The sequence below is a fragment of the Rutidosis leptorrhynchoides genome, unplaced genomic scaffold, assembly GCF_046630445.1.
Source record: "Rutidosis leptorrhynchoides isolate AG116_Rl617_1_P2 unplaced genomic scaffold, CSIRO_AGI_Rlap_v1 contig266, whole genome shotgun sequence".
In the NCBI taxonomy this organism is placed as follows: domain Eukaryota; kingdom Viridiplantae; phylum Streptophyta; class Magnoliopsida; order Asterales; family Asteraceae; genus Rutidosis; species Rutidosis leptorrhynchoides.
Window position 1 is genome coordinate 30,836 of NW_027266512.1, and position 17,541 is coordinate 48,376.

Genomic DNA, 17,541 nt, shown 5'->3' on the forward strand with positions numbered 1-17,541 from the left:
CGGTTTAACTAATTCAAACTACTATATATCATATTTATTTTTTATCAACAAACCAAAATTATTAAAAGTTTAGAAGAACAACAAAAAAGGTAACAATATGTACTCCAGATATCATATGTAATTAACTCTACCTGGGCAAACTTTATATCAACATTACTATGATCATCAGGTCTCCCAGCTGCATCGGCAACATAGAATGATCTACAACCACAGACACAGAAAGTGTCAAAGACAATCCATGCTACAAAGTCAGTAGAAACTGTACTATTACTACATCAAGAATTTTATATTTCAAGCAATGAAAAAATTATGTCAGAAATTGTTTGCCATAAATTATCTTGATTCATCTGATATTATAATATGGAGGGACAAAAGCATCTTGCAAGAAAGCTGGGTTTTAAGTCATAATACATGATTTTCGGCAATAAAAGTTGATTGTGATCTCCAAATCAGATTAATTGTTACTCCAATAATCCAGTTTTGATAATTATATGGACATAAGAACCTACAGACTGCTAATAACACATAAAACATTTATACTGATTTTCGAACTAGACTTCCATCTAATTAAGCATCAAAGTACTCCTCCGTAACTTAAAACTTAAGTCCATTTGCCTGAAACAGAGACAAGAAATAAGTCACGGTGCAAACCATTTATACTACAGTACGGGTGTAGACTACGGTAACTAATTCAAACTGCCATTGAAATTTACAAATTGACACCTAAATCTTTAAATCATAAATAATTTAGACCACAGTAAAGGTGTATCTTCAACAATAATAACTCATATCTTTCCCAATCTGCCTTCAAAAATAAAGATGAGAAATTACACGTGAGCCATAAGGCTAGGGTCATCAGTGGAAGCCCAGAGGAACCACTTTACAATGAACTTCAGTGATTTAAAGGCTTCTATCTAAGTTACTTTGACAGTTTAACTAATTGAAACTACTATATATCATTTTTTATTTTTTTTGCAAATTGACACTTGAATCTTTAAAATTTTTCCAAACGAACCAAAATTTATCAAAAGTTTAAAAGAACAACAAAAAAGGTAACAACATGTACTCCACATATCATATGTTATTAACTCTACCTGGGCAAATTTTATATCAGCATCGCTATGATCATCAGGTCTCCCAATTGCATCGCCAACATAGAATGATCTACAACCACATACATAAAAAGCTTCAAAGACAATCCATGCTACAAAGATGGACATCTTAAGAATTCAAAATCATTACAAACGTTAAGAAAACATGGAAATTAGGAGGACGGTAACTGTTCCATGTCTATGGGAATGCCACTATTGAAATGTTCAGCCATAAGTTGGCACATCCCAGGTTTGGGTTTGTGGAAGGGATCTTCTGTTTTGGAGTTGCTAACACCATAAGCTATAAAAAAGTGCATTAGAAAAGGGAAAATTCATGATTAAGCTCAAAGAAATGGTTCAGAAGCAGCTAGCAATAAACATGGCAGTTGCAGTTGGGTATTGACGATCTACATCTATCCAACAACATCAAAAAGCGTGCAGCTTGACAAATTACCATATTCAATCATATGTCAACAACTAATTTTTATTGAGATAAGTTGAGAGACTTTTGATCTTATGCAACTTACTCTTTACAACTATGTTCTTTGGATAAAGAGAGAAAAGGTGAAAGAATTTAAAAGAGAAAATGATCGAACAACCTGGATTGGAACCTTCACAAGCTCAATGAAACTATTGAGGCGTCCAATTTTTGAGTCAACAGCCGCTTGTCTTTTATTTTTCCACCGCTCAATGTTTGACTCGTTGGTGAGAATAACCTCATGGATATGATGATAGTTATAAATTTTCAATCAACCCAAATAACGTTTCAAATTTCCACAGAAAATATTGCCAGAAAATAATTATGAAACAACATGAAACTACCACCTTATAACCCTCATTGTAGAGGGTCTGAAGCTTCTCTGGGATGGAAGGATACATAAGGGACCAAGCCTTTGCACCTACCCTGAAATCAGCAATAAACACAAAATATTACAATTAGAAACTTTGCACCCAAGTTTAAGAATGTTATAATTATATGTTCCTTCAGATTCAGTACAACAGAACAAATCATTGAAAAAAGCCAATAGCGAGAGTAGCCATTTCAAATTTTAAACCCTTACAATTTAGCAAGGAATGAGTGAAAATATAATCATGAAATCAAAGGTGATTACTTATCAGAGCTAGGTAATGAAATGTCCCTCTAAAAGTAAAAATAAACCAAGATAATCATTTTGTGGTGATGTATCATATGACCTTTTATGCTAGTATTAGATGTACTTCATTTCGTCAACTCTTTGAGCAAAGAAAGGTTAATTGCCTTCGTGTGGAATAGAGGACACGATGATACCTTTTCAGTGATGTTTTAGCAAGACATCCATCAAAATCAAATGCAGCAATCTTCCTTGAATCATGAAGACCATCATCCTATAAAATCAAAATAAGTAAATTACAAAAGTTTAAGGAACGTGAAACTCCATCAATCATATCAGCCCTTTTATTAGCAAGAGCTCTGAGTGTCAAAAAATTTCTAAATCTAAATACACTTTATGGATTATATCAACAGACACAATATAGACTTTAACAACAATGCATGTTGTTTAATGGCGGGAAAGGAGTCTAAGTTTCCCACAACAACTCAATCTCACCTGTTCAAGAAATATAATGGTCTGAAATGCTTTCTATTTTGCTGATAATGTAGCATCCTGAATCAGAAAGAAAGCAACAATGAGGATCGTACATAGTTGATAAAGTTTGATATCATCTAAGAACAACAAAAAAGAACAAATATTATATTCCATTGTATTCTGTTAGCCATACCTTATATTTATCTTTGACATCAACCACTGAAAAGGGTATGTCATTCAGCTCTACAATCTCATCTGTTGCTGACAATTGGAAATTTCAAGAAAAATAACTTTAAAAAGCTATGTACGGTATGATCTTTGGAGATGGTAATAGTTTAAGAAAAGAAGTGATAGAAAAAAAAAAAGAAGCTGGATGCAAAAAAAATAACCTTTACTTTCAAAGGCTTAGAATTATTTCCGTCAGTTTCTTCGATTGTGTCATTTCCTTTCTCTGATGCCTGCAAAAACATTGCAAAGCTGTTAACCGATAACCTGATACAATTGGTTACGAATCGAAATGTTATATGAAGTTCTAAATATTTTTCCATGATCTTAAAATTAGGTAGCATAATTAACTCTTATTACCTCTTCCCCAGACCTCTTACTTCCACTAACTGCTTTCTTCAAAGTCTCTTGGTGGCTTATTAAACTTGCATACAATTAAGGGAAAAAAGTCCTTCTGAAGATTCCAGGCATCACATTTTTGCTACAGAACTATTGTAAGAAAAATATTTTCAAATTATCCAAACTTACACAGCGTCACCATTTCCACTATGCTGTCAATAATAACTTAAATTCTCATAATTCCACATAAATGCATGATTTTTATCTTTGGAGCAGCAAATACAAACTTAAAATCCTACATTAAAAAACCAAAACGCCGCACCTGGAGCGAATCGAAGCCTGTAATTTTGTCAAAGGAAGAGACAGGTTGGGAATCGAAGGGGAAGCATTGACGATGATGCAATTTGGGGAGCCGTCGGGGCGGCGCCGCAGGCGGCGTCGATGGGAAGAGAGAGCAGAGGAGCCTGCCATGTTTTTTATGCAGAGAAAGAGAGTAGAAGAATGACGAAGAAGAGTGTAGAAAATAAAAGAATACAAGTAGGAGGAATTATTGTGTGAGGGTAAGCCCACAATAAGCTAAATAGGTTCAAAAACAGATGGCCAAGATGCGTCCAAACACAGCATCAGACTGTCCAAATGTGAACACTGTTCACTCCCTTCATCCAGCGGTACAAATGGCCTGCTGAAGAGATCGAATGGCCCAAATTGGTTTACTGTGCCTAAATTGTTCCAAGTCACCTCCTCAAATTAGTAGTTCCATGGAGGTAAAATTGAATAGGACGCAGACTTTTATTTTATTTTCTTTGTAATAGATCGATCCCACTAGTCTTTGACAAATCACAAGCATACAATTTTTCCACCAACCCGTATATGTAGTATCATATTACTTTCGTCCCTAATTAATTGTCGCATTTCTTATCTAAATTACATAAAAACGTGATAGTTAATTAGGGACAGATAGAGTTGTAGACGATGAAATTTTAATAGTTATTTGAGAGGACAGTAAGGGATGACGGTGTTCATTGATGAAACTCTCAAAGAATAAATAAAGACGTGTGTTTGCTCACATGAGCAAGGATGACCTAAACGATGCATGCATGTTAGCATGGACCACAATGATATTACATATGTACGAACACAACTCACATAAGCATTAATTAACTTGTCGTTGCATGTTAGAGCCTCGCTTACATGACCATTTTCAACGAAACTCATTTCAATCCACTTCAACGATGGACTTCTAGAAGCAAGTCATTTCGACGAATGCCACTTTGATGAAGACCACTCCAACGATGGGATTCTCAAAACAAGTCATTTGATGGAAGCAACTTCAGTGAAGAGCCCTTCGATGAAGCCCATTCCAACGAATCCCACTTCAACGATGGGATTATCAAAACAAGTCATTTGTCTTCTTCAACGAAATGAGTTGCGTTGAGAATATGCTCAATATACCCTCGGACCCAAAAATCATGGCCGAATGAAGATGATGGTCGCAGTTCATCCCAAGAACAAATGTTGCTAAGGCATCCAAAATAAAACTACTTTGTTCCATACTCGGTCAAAGGTGATTAGGAAAGTAAATATTTATAGAAGAGTTCCTTGCTCATCAAATCGATCACATGGAAAGAGTGTCATGTCAAAGGTTGTCAAACGGATATGCCATGCCAAAATGGAAAGAAAATCAGGTCTAACGCTGAAGGTATCCCAGAGGATCAATCAAGCAATTGTGGCGTGAGAACACTTGTGGACGAGTCCGTGAATCACGCAAAATGGGATGTATGTACACTTATTGACGAGTCCATGAATTACGTAAAATTGAATGCATGAATACTCATTGATGAGTCCGTGAATCAAGGGAGTTTGTCTTCATAACACTCTTCAACGAGTATAAATAGAGAATGTTAGCCAACTCACAAGGTAGGAAAAAATACTCATTCACACACACACACACACAAATTCTTGTCATTTTGTTCTTTCATTTCTCAGATCCACTTCCGAGGCGAGCATACTCTCTCCATTGATAAGGTATTTTTGGCTCTCAACATATAAGACGGTTATCATTACAATCAAGGAAAGTAGGCCCAAATCATTGATCTTTGAGAGAGTAGCCACTAAGAGTTGTGGAGAGAATAGTTGTTAATCAAAGGGTTTTCTAGAGGCTTTATAACACGTTATTTTTAAATTTTCAAAATTAATATCGAATACATTGATTTCGTTAAATTATTTATTTGCATTGATTATTTTCTAACCCTCATATCGTTAGTTGATTTTTATCGTTTATAAATTGGTGAACTTGACGTGAAACCTTTACCTTTCATCTCTCAGCTATTCAATCTTTGGTGCAATGGAGTTCAAAGGAAACAAAAAGAGCATTAGCCAAGGTGGACGATTCAAACTCCTTGATGGAAAGACTATGGAGAGGTTGCCAAATCCATATGTAAAACCACGAAGAGCTGTCAACCAATCGACCCTTAACGCTTATCACAAATTTGACACAAGGAGCCCGCCAAACCTTGGAGACAAACCAGAGTTGGATCTGTTAAAATTATGGGGAGTGCAAGCCATGAACCAACAACATCAACAAATAAAAACAAAATCAATGAGGAGTTTCCCCCTCTAACTAGGGAAATCTTGTTTTCTCCCAAAAGAGAAAACACCCCTCCTCAACAAAAAGGAAAAGCGACGGAGTCCCCAATCACATTTGGAAGCTTCATCAATGAAGATATGTCTTCCCGGACCAAGGAGATGTCGACCAATGGCTACCTCTCCAAAATGATGCCGACCAATGGTAGACTCTCGAAGGGGATGCCGACCAATGAAAAACTCTCAAAGGGGACGACGATCAATGGCGGCCACTCCAAAACCAAAAAAAAATGCATCTACACAGAAGCACTCAGATGCCTCATGGCATGATCATGAGACTGCTATTTCTATGATGATTGGCAAGAGCTTAATGGATGAACAACTCTCTTCCTTAGTTGAAATATTGAAGAACTTCATGATGAAAACAAATGAGTGGGTTGAATTCATTATGAGCAGCATGGAAGCATCAAGTGGAGCTACGAGCAACAAGCTTGAAGACGAGAATTTGCTCAAGCCAAAACTCACTAAGATATCGAAAGAGGTTCAAACAACTATCACTCCATTGTTAGCAAATGCTACCAATGAGGTGATAAGGGCATAAATCAAAATGATTTCTTGACAAATTATGGCAGATGAAGCTCGAGGTGTGTCATAAACATCATTGACATACAAAAAGCCTTACACACCAAGGATAGAAGAGTTAAGATTTCCAATAATTATCAACAACCAAAATTCAACTTGTTCGATGGCAAGGGGAAGCCTCTCCAGCACATTGCTCACATAGTTGAGGCATGCAACCATACACTTATGGAGATCTTCTTATGAAGCAGTTTGTTCGTTCATTAAAAGGACTTCATGATGAAAATAAATGAGTGGGTTGAATTCATTATGAGTAGCATGGAAGCATCAGGTGGAGCTACGAGCAACAAGCTTGAAGACGAGAATTTGCTCAAGCCAAAACTCACCAAGATATCGAAAGAGGTTCAAACAACTATCACTCCATTGTAAGCAAATGCTACCAATGAGGTGATAAGGGCATAAATCAAAATGATTTCTTGACAAATTATGGCAGATGAAGCTCGAGGTGTGTCATAAACATCATTGACATACAGAAAGCCTTACACACCAAGGATCGAAGCGTTAAGATTTCCAATAATTATCAACAACCAAAATTCAACTTGTTCGATGGCAAGGGGAAGCCTCTCCAGCACATTGCTCACATAGTTGAGGCATGCAACCAGGCACTTATGGAGATCTTCTTATGAAGCAGTTTGTTCGTTCATTAAAAGGAAATGCTTTTGATTGGTATACAGATTTGGGGGCTAGATCGATAGATAGCTGGGAGCAAATAGAACACGAGTTTCTCACAAGCTTTTACAATCTTCGTCGGGCCATTAGCAAGCTAGAGTTGTCAAACACCCGATAGTTTGATGATGAGTCAGTGATAGACTATGTCTATCGATGGAGAAATCTCAACTTGGGCCTTAGTGCCAAAGAAAAATTGTCTAAAGAGGAAGCCCTAGACATGTGCACGAAAGTGATGATTTGGGAGATAAAGTATGTCCTCCAACCTGCAAAGCTTCGATCATTTGAAGAGTTGATAACGAAGGCTTATGAGTTGAAAGTGGAGATGGTTGCTGAAGATGATAGGTGAGGGGCTAAAAGGTAAAAAGACATTTATTCTCAACCAACCAAAGCAATCAAGTACAACCCAAATATGGAGACATCAACAATCATCCTATGATGATGATGAAAGTGAGTCACACTATACAATAGATGACTAAATCAATATCACTCATGTACATGAGGATAAACTATCAAACAACCTCCTAAGAACGAGGATAAACTAGTTGAACCGCCTTAGCTAAATACTGGGGCATCCATCGAACTACGTTGTGCCTTGATTCTTCGTTCAACGAGGATACGTAGGCAGTTAGGCTAAACTCCAAGTGCAGTCCCATAAAAATCCCTCTATCGAAGATAAGTTCGACTCACGCTGGGGCATTCATCGAACTACGTCATGACATGATTCCTCCTTCAACGAGGATACGTAGGCAGCTTGGCTAAATTCCAAGTGCAATCCCATAAAAATTTTCTCCTTTGAAGATACGCCTCGACTAACATCGGGGCATTAATTGAACTACGTTATGACTTGATTCCCCCTTAAACGAGGATACGTAGGCAACTTGGCTAAATTCTAAGTGTCGTCCCATCAAAAAAATAATCCTCTATTAAAGATACACATTAGCTAATATCGGGGCACTAACAGAGGATACGAAAATAACTTAACTAATATATTCCAAGTAAAAAAAAATGGTCGTGGCCACTCCAAATCAGTATTCCAAAACCATGGATAGCATTTCGATGAAAGCCACTTCAACGATGCACTTCTCAAAATTTGGAGAGCATTTCAATGAAAGCCACTCAATCGAAATCCACTTCAACAAAGAGCTCGTCAAAATTTGTAGAGCATTTCAATGGGATCTACTTCAACGAAAACAACTTCAACGATGGGGTTCTCAAAACTTGGAGAGCATTTCAACGAAAGCCACTCCAGCAAAAGCTACTTCAGCAAAGAGCTTCTCAAAACTTGGAGACCGTTTCAATAAAAGCTACTTCAACGAAGAGCTTCTTAAAACTTGGAGGGCATTTCAACGAAAACTGCTCCAAAGAAAGCCACTTCAATGAAGATCTTCTTAAAACTTGGAGGGCATTTCAACGAAAGCTGCTCCAACGAAAGCCACTTAAAGAAAGAGCTTCTCAAAGATTGGAGAGCATTTCAACTATAGCCACTCCAATGAAAGTTACTTCAACGAAGAGCTTCTCAAAACTTAGAGATCATTTCAACGAAAGCAAGTTCAACGAAAGTCATTTCAACGGAAGCTACTTCAACATAAGCCACTTGAACGAAAGCCACTTCAACGATGGGCTTTTCAAAACTTGGATAGCATTTCAACAAAGAGCCTCTCAACAAAAGCTACTTATGAAAGCTATTTCGACAAAAGTATCTCCAACGAAGAGCTTCTCAACGAAAGCTGCTTCAACGGGAGCTATTTCGATGAAAGCATCTCCAACGAAGAGCTTCTCAACGAAGGGTGCTTCAACGGAAGCTACTCCAACGAAAGCTACTTCAACGAAAAATACTCCAACGAAGAGGTTCTCAAACATGTGGAGAGCATTCCAATGAAAGCTACTCCAAGGAAGAGCTTCTCAATGAAAGTTGCTTCAACGGAAGCTAGTTCGATGAAAGCTACTCCAATGAAAGCTATGACAATAAAGATCTTCTCAACACTTGGAGAGTATTCCATCAAAGGCCATTTTAACGAAAACGATTTCAATGAAGAGCATTTCTGAGTAACTAATGGATGGATTTCAATAGAATTAAAATTAAAAGGAACTGTCGCACAAAACTTGAGAAGTAGTTCAACAACAAGCAAAAAAAGAAAAAGTAAATCACAAGGTAGACAAACCTACACATCTTAGTGGTTTTACATCATAAGTGTTATGTCAAAAAGTAAATACACATAAGCACTTACAACAAAAGGGATGAAGAAATAGAGGCTAAGCTTCATTAATTAAGGCAGGCATGACGTCATTGTATCAAACGTTTTGGAGGAAATACTGGGAAAGTGGTTTTACTTTGATGACATCGGCGGAAGGTAGGCTAACATGTGCTTCTGAGCTAAAGGGATTCTTCAGTAGATGATCAATCATACATGTCACCCCTTTACATATGGTGTCACACTTTGATTTGTCTTTAGAAGAAAGAGATGGTTTTTAGAGGCCTCTTCTGCAACTGCAAGCAACTTGTGAGTTCCGGCAACTTCAAATTCTTCCCTCATTTTGCTGAAAGCTTTGGATTCATACAAAGCTTTGACATTATCTAAGAACCCATGCTCGTCGGGAGTCTCAACAATGCGACGAAGCACGTCTTTCAAGGAGTCAATTTTCTTCAAAGTAGAGTTGAGCTCGCACTTTAATTTCTCCACTTAAGCATTAGCGGCGCAAGGAGCCTTTAGTTTCTCTTCGAGTTCTTGAATCTTGTCATGGCATTGGGGATTGTGTGAAAGAAGCTCCTTGTGGTGGCTAGCTAGACCCGTAGCATTTTGAATAATCTTTAAAATCATGAGAAATGATGAGTTTAAAAGAAGAGAGTAAAAATATAGTAACAAAGAGAGAGGGATTAAAACGAGAAGAGCTGAAAAAAGAGAGAGGGATTAAAACTAGAAGAGCTGAAAAATTTTACCCGTTTAATATAATGGCTGCTGGTGCCTAAGGCAGAAATGTCAAGTGTACTATTGGTATTGGTACTCACATTATCATGAACGACGATTTTTGGTTTAATGAGTTTGCACGTTTTACCATCCTCAATCAACTCATAGACTTTTGGGTTACTTTTAGAGTTTGCTTCTTTAGAAGATGTGAATGCATATATTTGGTGTATGTACGTCGAGTCCCATTGTCATGTATTGTCACTTTTTGACTACTAAAAAGAGGTAATCAAATTGTATAATATTTTATCTTAGTTAATAAATCGAATTGGTAGATTGCTGGGATGAAGCATCGAGATCATTATAATGAAGGAATAAATCAAATAAGGATCGATGACCTAGAATCAACGATTGGGATAAATCTAATACGAATCGATGACATGGAGGAATCAACAACTGAGACACAACTTCACGTACCAAGCTATCAATAACCAAAAAGGAAACATGATCAAATGCAAGAAAGGAAACAAATATTGCAATCTGTTCCTTGTCAATCAAACATGATATGGAATAGGAAAGTCGGAGATCGGATCATAAAAACATATCAAACATATTATCTGCATTATCAGCTAAGAGTGACAACCAAGTTATTGAGGGACTATAAATAGAAGACAGATTTCCAGTCAAAGGATTTTGCAGAAACGGAGCATAAGGAGGAAGATAGAGTGACGTCCATTCCACTCTACCCTTTAATTTTTTGGCATAAGTAATCCAGATTCTAAGAGTGGTGTGTATAGATCGAGAGTACTTAGCCGGTCGTTGGCTTCGTTTGGTAGGGTCCTAGAATAGGTCGGTCTTAGGTCTAGAATTTATATAGGAGACTAAGCAAATTACTATACAAAGTCTTGACGTGTGGCTTATACACGCATCTAAGTAGTTTGGAAATTACTCTCCCTATTGTAAGCAACTTCTACCCAGCCCTTTGGTCCGCGGACGTAGGTGTTGGCTATTTAATGCCGAACCGGATTAAATGTCTCTCACATATCAGATGACGAAAATTCAATGATATCTTGTGACGATATAAACAACAGCTGGACAAAAGATGAAGGAGATCATAAAGGAACCTGGTCAGACGATGAAGATGCTGAAGAAGTCATAAGAATTTTTGGTCAACAAATCAGCATGAGCAAGGAAGTAAGGGAATAAAATGCTCAGGAAGTAGAGGACTTCTGCAAGTCACTAGTCAAAACTCAAACTGATAATATATCACTAAACTCGAGAAAAGATAAAGGATTAGGATCTGGAGTGGTCATCTCAGAACTAGATACAAGTGCAGAAGATACTGAACAAGAAGATACAAACATTCCATAATCATTGGTCTGCAAATCGGTACAAAAAGCAGAAATGACGAACCAAACAATTCTGAAAATGATTCTATTAAAGGATCATATAATTAGGGTATTCCTAATCAAAATTTCGATAGGAAATGTCGGAACCTGACATTACGAGAACTCGAACTCGAACAAGAAAATAGCTTACTACTAAAAGAAAATCAAAGGCTCAGAAAAGTAAATGATAGAATTGTTCTAGAGAAAGAAAAACTGCTAAGAGAACGAAATGAAGAGTTTCAGAAAGAATTTGAAATGCTGGAAGCAGATTTCGAAGAAAGATAGTATACTCTAGAATCAGATTATGACAAGAAAAGTTCAAAATCTACAGTAAAAAGCTAGAGACTACAATCCAAGAGTATGAAACCCTGATCAACAAGCGAGACCAAGAATTTCAACAGGAATTCATAGATCAAGAGAGTGAGTTTATAGAAAAATGGTATACTATGGAACTTGATCTAAGACAAAAAATTCGTGATCTTTTTAAGCTGTTAATAAAAGAACAAGATGACCGAGTACGAAACATAGATAGCTCGGAACAAGAGTATGTTACAGACATTGTATATGGTCAATACATCAGACAAGCAACAACAACAAGAGAATTTGGTCAAAATAGGATCATTAGCTGAGCAAACAAGGAGGAAGCAACTCATGGAACATAAAGAAATCGAATGGTTTCTTGATAGTGGATGCAACATGCACATGACAAGAGAAGAATCAATTCTAGAAGACAAACACAGGTGGAAGAGTTGTCAATGGGAATGGAGAAGAAGGAGAGATCATAGGAGTTACATCCTATTATTAGCTTAAATGCTGATAAAGAACTTGTAAAAGAATATCTTGAGCATCACTAGATTGTGTGATATAGGTCTTATCGTTGTTTTCAATCAAGAACATTGTATTATCGAAAATCATGATGGAAACATAATAATCAAAGGAAAAAGAACGAGCAAAGGGATGTATAGATGGATTCAAACGAGGAACGGCTCAATAAATTACTTCGATACATCACAAGAAGTTTGTAACTTCTCTAGCAATGTATCACTTAGTGAAAGAATATTAAGTTTAGGGAAAACACGAATTGTAGATGAAGAAACTCATCAGCCTGAGGAAATAACTAATCTGAAGAAATAAATAGCAGAAATGTATGAGGAACAAGAAATAAGACTAGATGTGGTAAATAAGCTACTCTTTGACCAACATCAGTCTATACAACTGAACAAGGAATTCATTGACATGCTACAACAGAACAAGGAGCAACAAAAACATGTATGGTTTTTCGATGAAGAATGTAATTCACATCTTACAAGACATCTTAATTTTCTTCACGAATATGAAGCATGCAAAAAGGTAAGTACTGCTTCGTATAAAGGAAAGGAACTTCGAGTATTAGGAAAAGGACTATGTACACTCAATTATCTACTCAAGGATGTTCTTAGTATTTTAGGATTAGAAAATAATATGATAAGTATCAAACAACTTCAGAGAGAGTCTCTAAGAGTTGAATATGATTTAACATGGTGCAAGATCTTTAATGATAAAGATGAGTTGGTGCTTCTAGGAGTTCAAGTTGGACAGAAGAAATATCAGCTTGTTCAAAAGAATGAGCATCGAGTTGACAGTCAGTATGAAATCTCAAACAATTCGAACAATGAATCAGGAAGCGCGTGGAATATTCCTCATGATAGACAAATCAATGATTCTTTCTATATGTAACAAAAAATTTAATGACAAAAGTAGTTTAAGAAATAAAATATCAAAAGAGAATAAAAATGTTAGTTACTAGAATATTTCTTTTCGAATAAAAGGGAAAACTAAATATTTTGCTAAGTATAAATAAAAAAGTTTTGACTAGGTCATTATAATAAACATGGCGGCGCCATCTAACAAAACAAGAACAAAACAATCGGCGAACTCTGAAGAAACGCTCGAGTCTGAGGGTTACTACACAAAATTCTTTCGACAACAAGATGCTGAGAAGAAACTTTTTGAAGAAAAGATCAAGATGGCACCTTACAGTCCAGGCGTTTCCAATTCAACACCTAGAAGGAAACCCTACAATGGCATCTATTCCAGTCCACCACATCAGATGTACTTGGAAAGTGATAAGAATTCCTATTTTGATACTCCTAATTATCAACAAGGGTTAAGGAATTAACTCCATCAAACTCCTATTTCGTAGCATAAGTTGATGTATGCTCAAGCTGGTTCTTCAACGAAACCAAAGACCAAGAGTACACCAAGGGCTGCTTTTGATGGGGGGGACTAATTTCATGGGATTGGGGATCCGTTTAGGATTAGACTGGACTAGGTTTTGAGCATTGGGGACCGGTTTAGGATTAGACCAGACTATTCAATTTGTAGGATTTACCACTCAAATACAGTTATGCCTTTGGAACGCCTTTTTCAGCATACAGATTGTAAACACAATTACTCTTTTGCCCATGTTACCTCAACGCACCGTTTTGCCATGTTACCTCAATGCACCGTATTACCTTTCTTCCCCAAATAAAATTGAGTCGTTGCTCTTCTTCACCCAAAAACACCAGTTTAGTTTCATGACCTAATCTCTCTATTTCTTATGAAATGTCGCTTCGAGGTGATCGTAAAAATCCATTCTACGACGATTCATACTGTCCTCTGGAGAATTTTAGTGACGATAAAATCAAGAGCGCTCTGAATATTGGGTATGAGGTGGAAGAAATTTGGTGTGATTGTCATCTTCCAGCTTTGTTGTGTACCGACTACTCAACAGAGAATTATGGAAGGAGATTTGCTGCTTGTAACAAGTATTTGGAGGTATTTTCGAATTGTGATCTTCTATTAATTATGATCTTCTATGAATTAGTGCATTAATAAAGGCTTATAATTGTGGTATCAAGAAAGAAATTCCACATAAAAGGAGAAGAAGTTATTTTATGATTCCTGAAGTATCATAGAATTATAAAGACATCCCTGATCTTTTACTACGGCAGATACAATTGCGTTTAAGGACCTTCCACTAGCCAAAGTTAGAGATTGGTCCCTGAATTGTAATGCTTTACGTACAAACATCCATTGTGCTAAAAAATCACGGACCAAGCAATGAGATTAAAATTAAGTCAATTCTCTACAACGAGTTAAAATTAAGTCTCCCCAATGAGATTAAATCAAATTTATTTTGCCGCCACAAGTTAAAATTAGTCTCCGCAATGAGATTAAATGGCGAAATCATTGAGAAAAAAATAGAGTTACATTCGCATAACTCCGTAAAGAGTTAATAAACTATACATGTGAAGGCGACTCAAGTGAAAGATCGATAACCCTCCTAAGCATTGAGGTTATAAAGCTGCTCATAGAAAGATCTTTTACACCTACACAAGTGGAGTCTCGCTCAAGCCACCAAGGATGGAAAGAATTCTCTTTGCGGTCATGACAATCAACTAAACATGGATTCATGGGCAATAGGACTTTACTTTGGAAGAAATGTCACTAAAGGAGTCAATAATAAAATACCATCATCCATGCATGACATATGTGCTCAAATTTTTAAGCCAAACAAACTTTTTTCAAAACTTTTGAAAATAAAGAGTTCTAACATAGCAAAAACAAATATAAGTTGGAATTCTCGAAAGCAAAGGAAAAAAACATAATAAGGATAGATAGCAAATGAAATGAAAAGAAAATAATCTAAGCTTGGAGGGATGTCTTGGACGAAGGATCGGCCTAGAGGAGGCAAGCTTTTGAGTTTCTCACGATACTCTTCAGTTCTTGCGCAAGCATCCTTCAAATCTTATCCATCGCCGATAGGAGTGGCAAACGTTTTGCTACATTCAGCCTTCAGGAGTGCAAGATCATTGTTGGCTTCCAAACTCTTTTAGTGAGCTTGGAATAAAGCTTCATTAGCTAAGGAGAGCTTCTTTTGGACCTCAGCAAGTTCTTGATTCAAGCTTGCAATATTCGTGTAAGTAGTATCTGTGTCTTTAGTAGTGAAAGCGAGAACTTGCTCCACATATGATATTTTCAAATCGATTTCAGCTATTGCCTTTGCCCGAGCTGATAATAGGTCCTCAACGGACGGCGTGCGAAGTTGCAGCTGAGATTAGGCCATCTATTATGCAATTGAGAGGACTATGGTCGATACGAACTTTCTCCAAGCGATCATAGATAAAGCCTAAACTGTTAGAAAGTGAAATGATATCCTTGAAGGGGGCTTGAAGGAAGGCTTCTTTCACAGACTTTACCAAAGAGAGGGTCGCATTGATGTCAACTTGCCCTTCGAGGGATTCAAGATCAATAGCCCCACAGATTTTGAGAGGAACGTAGTCCACGGGAGATGTGCTTGCACGAGGAGGATCGGAGACTAAGTCCCTCTCTGGCAGAGAACTTGGGATCACACCGTCCTATAGAAACAACAAGAATAATGATTAATAGGGGAGATTTGAAACAAGCTTATATGAGAACATGTATCGAGGAGCCATGAACATACACTAAGCTTACTAGACACTCCGACATCAACTCTTGCTTCAACCTCAAATTCCTCCTCATGAGCTTTCTTCCTTTATAGCTTGTGAAAAGTTTCATTCGCTGGAAATTGATCAGGTGATGTAATTTGAGCCAAATTATCCATGGAGGTGTATGGATTCAAGTATCCTAAATAAAAAAAATTGGCCAAGTTAGGAGACGATAAGAGTAAAAAAAAAAATTAAGCTTACCCCAAAGTTGGAGGATGCCCCAGTTTTGAGCCTTTGATCTGAGCTCATTTTGAGCCTTTTCTTGCTCGGTGTCTCCAACAACATTTCTTCTCTTCGAGTTGGGCTCGACTACGACATTTCCCTTTTTGTTGTTTCCGGAAGCAGCTGCCTTGCATACAATCAAAGTCGATAGCTTCTTGACGGGAGTGCTAGGTTTACATTGGACGAAGTCTGGAAACGAAGAATTGTAAACAAAGTCCCATCAAGCGGAGTAATTCCTGGTTACTTCATATTCGTCAAGGTTTTTCGCTGGAGGTATGAACATTTGGGATGGTACATTCAAAGAATCTCCTTAAAACACCAAGTGATGAGGCTGGTAATAAGTTCTCATCAAAAGAACCAGGTATCTCTTGGTGGAAATTGAATTTACGGCTGAATCGATGAGGGTTGTAAATCTGAAGCACAAAGCAAGAAGCTAGTCTATACGTTAATACTCAAGAACGAAGGCTGATGAAATAGTCAAAATCATGACTATCCTCGTCGTCTTTTATGGTAGTGGCACAAGAGTGGTGTTTTCCCAACCGTTGCAGAAGGACACCATTACAGCTATTGATCAAAAGACGGGCTTCAGACAATGTAAAGGCTTTCGAACAAGTTTTTCCACCATATCGCATCATTATAGGACCTTTGGGAGGATTGCGAATAGCAGGATGAATGTCGAAGTACGCAACAAGCCATACATAGACAAAATGCGTGGCAAAACCAAGATATACGTCGCCCAAAGTTAGCATGGCAATTGATTTGCGAATACTTGAATACATGCTCGTAAGTACAGGAATACCAGGTTAATACTTGCACTCTTTTACCATCATCCAAGCAATAAGGAATAAATCTGGACGAATCACATCCTCGTTCGAAGGGAGGAGGTACCTGCATATCCAACATGTGAGGAAAGCGGCTAGATACGTGTGATCTACTTCTTCGTTTTGCATACCGAACTTGTGAAATGCAACAATTTGCTTGTCATTCATGACAACCTTGGTCTCATTCCACTTGCTTTTCTTGCGAGAACGATTAGACTTATTAGGAGAAGATTTCTTGGACCGATCACGAATGAGTTCGAGATACCACAGCTTCGTCCAATCTAAAATGCTTACGATAGGGGTCTCAACTTCTCTTCTTCTATAACCGCGATGATATCCAAGGAAAAGGTAATGAGAGAATTGAGGTAATGACTTCTTGCCTTCAATCATATCCAAGGGAGGAACAACTTCATTCAACAAACCTCCGTTAATTGGAAGACCGGCTAGTTGGTGTAACTTCCACAAACTGATGGGCATCTCACCCCGAGTGTATTGGTTTCCGAGTACCATGATTCCAAAAAAGCAAGCATTACATTTAGGTTGCAATTATAGGAGATCCTGGAGGCAACTATGGCATCTTTGAGACCAACCTTAGCCAAGAAA

At 37.4% G+C, this 17,541-nt stretch overlaps 1 pseudogene; it reads right to left on the reverse strand.

Moving 5' to 3' along the window:
• Window positions 1-567: 567 nt before the first annotated feature.
• On the reverse strand, window positions 568-4,772 carry LOC139882406 (polynucleotide 3'-phosphatase ZDP-like; annotated as a pseudogene).
• Window positions 4,773-17,541: the final 12,769 nt, after the last annotated feature.